Here is a 4,058-nt window from a genome sequence, read left to right as displayed (position 1 = left end):
AATTTTAATTTCATTCTTCCTCAAATTAGTGACTATATTATGGATATATTAGATGACATTTTGGTCTCTTTGGTGTTTATGTAGCATTTACATGATGCCTTTTGTGGAAGTTGTATGATATACTGCCATGGTTGTTTTGACCAAATACAAAGTTTAATATGCTAATGAGTTAGTTTTAGTTCCAGAGCATGCTTCTGATGATTCTTGGTGTGATGATGGGCTTCTGAATGAAATCTCAGATGCTGACTTAAACAGAGAACAGAAGAGGCGTTATGATCAATTTTATACAGTATCCTTGCAATCTATAAATGATATGCATATCCTTTGTCCAAAACTCTTCATAGTAAAACTTTTAGGGCTTTAAACTTGAGGATGTATCATATGGAACCCTTGACAAAAGTTTATATGGGTTATCGAGATGGTATATCTGCAGGAAAGGAAGCTTCTGCCCAAGAGGGCTTCAACATTGGGTTTAAGCAATCTGCAAGCAGTGGTTACAAATGGGGAATTGTTAGAGGCATCACAAGGTGAAAAGTGATAGTATTTACTGATCTCTTTCTGCAGAAGAATTTTGGTATCTTATTTTTCCTACATTATTTCGTAGTGCATTTGTAAACCTCCCAGATCAATTCAAAGAAAAGTTAGTTAAGAAGCTTGAAGACAGATGCACGTTTCAAAGTCTTTACAAGCCCGTTCAAGAGATTTCCACGGACGATGCTCTGAGAATGTATCACTTTCAACTACAACAAGAAAATAAACAATCTCATCAAAGATCAAAAGCGACAGTATCATCGGCAATCGAAGATTTTGACTGCAATAAGTTAGACTTCTTTTTCAAGGAGCTTATGTTACTTGTAAGTGAGTCTTCTGAAATCAAAGCAAGTGTTGATGTTGTAAAAGGAGAGGAAGAAGAATGACCTTGATGTTGAAGTACTTGGAGGGATCGTTCAAATTCACTTACGTCTGAATTTTCTGGACAGATTGTAATTTTTTGATGGCCTCAGATTGCAATGAAAAGAACTGAACCATTGCTCCATTGCAGCATAATATATTTTGAGATTTTGCTTCAGAAAAATAGGTTCCAAATTTCAGAGTATTGACTATTCTTCCACTGGAACTGTGCCGTCATTTTTGGGAACGTTGAAAGCACTCATGGTTTGATAATAATCTCCTTCCGAAATGCAATACTTTTTCATTGTGTTTGATGTTGAGCATGGCCTTTCTTTTTCCTCCTAGTTTTGCACACTGTAAATATAAGCATAAGATGCTTCTCCAACAATAACGATAGAATCTGATGAGAGGTTAATCAAGTAGCACTATATTGAAATGAATGAGATACTATTTTCAAACTAATACAAACAACTCTTACACTTTTTTCTTTCCTTTTTTCTGAATAAATTTCTACTTTCAGAATGCATTTACTTCAGCTTTAAATTAACATCGTATTTCATTAATTAGATTTTTTTTTACACTAAGTTAAAGTCATATGGTTGAGTTTTTCTGATCTTTCTTATGTATTTAGCAAGTCAATTCAATAGCCATAAATTTTTGATTTGCCAAATAAATCAGCAATTACCAACTTAACTCTCTTTGACCTTTAATTAATTGTAATCTTAGATGTCTAAGCATATTACAACTATGTCATGCTCCACAATATAGTATTTGTATAAATTATAAATTATAAAATATAAGTCTCATTAAATGTATTCATGTGTATAATTCTAGATTAATTATATATTATTTTTATAATTAATTATTATTTTTGAATGTGTCGGAGAATATTAAATCATATTGTCTTAGCATCTAGTAAAATCGGAGTCAGAATATCCAATGATCTTCAAATGGTCTGATCTCCCATATGATCTTTTGTTCTCTTTAAATATCTCATGACTCTTTTAGCTACATTCCAATGATTCATTCCATGATTGCTTAAGTATCTATCTAACATTCCAACAATGTACATTATATCTTGACGCGTACAAACCTGTGCATACATTAGACTCCCTAAAGCTAATGCATAGGAAATCTTCTGCATTTCTTAAGTTTCCAGATTTTTTTTAAGGCACTAATTGAGACTGAACTTGTCTCCCTTTGTGATAGGGGTGTCTCCTGGTTTACAATCCTATATGCTAAACCTTTTGAGTACTTTATCGATATAGTTCCTTTGTAATAATCCTAGAATACCTCGCGATCTATCTCGGTGTATCTTGATTCCTAATACAAAAGGGGTATCACCAAGATCTTTCATCTCAAAATTTCTAGATAAAAATCTCTTGGTTTCGTGCAATATGTCTATATCATTAGTGGCAAGCAGAATGTCATCCGTATAAAATATAAGTAAAATAAATTTGCTCCCACTGAATTTATGATACATGCAATCATCAACAACATTCATCTTAAAACCAAATGAGATAATTACTTGATGAAATTTGTGATACTACTAAAAGGATGTTTGTTTTGTTAGGATCGAAATCGGCACTAAGAGGGGGGGAGTGTGAATTAGTGCTTACGATAAAAATTACATCGATTCGAAAATTTCGTTCGATAAAATCATATTGGAAATATGTTTAACTCGAAAACGTTCATAAAAATGTAATGAGCAAGTAAAGCAGTTTGCAATAAAGGTAAACAACAAAATATAAATACAAACTAAGTTTTATAGTGGTTCGATCATCGTGACCTGCATCCACTCCTGATTCCTCTTCACTCAAGGCCATCGGCTTTCACTATCGATCTTCTTTCAACGGAGGAAGATCAACTATCCTTTTACACCCATTTTCTCCTTTTCACCGGTTTAGGAGATAACCTTTACAACCTCACCTCTCTCTTAAACTTCATATATAATACTGAGAGCTTGAGACGAGTTTTTATAATATTACTATAGCATTTTTCTTTTCTTTAACTCACAATTGATGTGTTTACTGAGTAAGGATGAGTAGGGCTTTTTTAGGCCCCAAATGAATTCAAATTTAGGGACCAAATGATCTCATCTTGGGTTTTCGGGGTACTAGCAATACCACCGCCTGCTAGTTTGAGACTAGGTGGTACCATCGCCTAACACAGTCTGGGAGATTGTATCTGAGCAATATTATCACCTAAACTGGCAGTGTCACAGCTTGGGCCAACTATGGGTCACTAATTGGGCCTTCCACTTGGCCCAAAATAACCCCAATTCAGGCCGAGTTAACCTATAATTGAGTTGGTCTAATTACATTCTAAACAATCCAATTAGAACTAAAACTACTTCGATCTAGACAAATTATTATAAGTAAGAATTCTAAGTTATCCAACATGTCATTGGTTCATCCGATGCTTCACCCGAACCTTCGGCATATCGTCCTCTCTTATGATGTATTGCCCAATCGACATGTTGATATCCGCAACACCCGATCTCCTTAGTGCAATGTCTGATCCTTTTGGCCCGATGCTCGAACTCATGGCACGAAGCCTTCTGCTGATATGTCGACCATTCCTCCGGTCCGACATCCAATCTTCTGACATGTTCCATTTTAGCCCAACTTTTGATTCCACCGCTTTAATCAATTTATCTTTCCTGATTGAATATAGTCCTACGTCACTTAAATGTACATTAGATCGTAAACTCATTAATTGATTTCATCGTCAAAATCCAAGATTCAATATGTTTTATCTCATAGATAGATTTTATCAATTTACATATTATTTTCTTTAGGTTCTTTTGATACAAAGTATTCTGGTTGTACCATATAAATTATTTCATCAATATTTCCATTGAGAATTGTTATTTTGACATCCATCTAAAAGAGCTCCAAATCAAAATGTGTGGCTAAAGCCATAATTATTCTAAAAGAGTCATTCGTTAAAACCGGAGAGGTTTATTTAAAGTCAATCCCTTCTTTTTGAGTATAGCCCTTTGCCACAAGACGTGCATTATATCTCTCCACATTACCATTAGAATCCCCTTTGGTTTTAAAAATTCATTTACAACCAATAGGTTTCACTCCTTCTAGTAATGGGACAAGTTCTCAAACTTTATTGTCTTGTATGGACTTATACTCTTGATTCATTGCTTTAATCCA

At 34.1% G+C, this 4,058-nt stretch overlaps 1 long non-coding RNA gene across 1 annotated transcript; it reads left to right on the top strand.

The window, feature by feature from the left end:
• Positions 1–393: 393 nt before the first annotated feature.
• LOC135611770 (uncharacterized) lies at positions 394–1,036 on the top strand. The gene is made up of 2 exons (XR_010486656.1): positions 394–527; positions 605–1,036. It is a non-coding gene; the product is annotated as an uncharacterized LOC135611770 (long non-coding RNA).
• The last annotated feature ends 3,022 nt before the right edge of the window (positions 1,037–4,058 follow it).

Source organism: Musa acuminata, chromosome BXJ2-5, assembly GCF_036884655.1.
Source record: "Musa acuminata AAA Group cultivar baxijiao chromosome BXJ2-5, Cavendish_Baxijiao_AAA, whole genome shotgun sequence".
NCBI lineage: Eukaryota > Viridiplantae > Streptophyta > Magnoliopsida > Zingiberales > Musaceae > Musa > Musa acuminata.
Note: the sequence above shows the minus strand (reverse complement) of the source record. Positions and strands in the feature narration are given on the sequence as shown.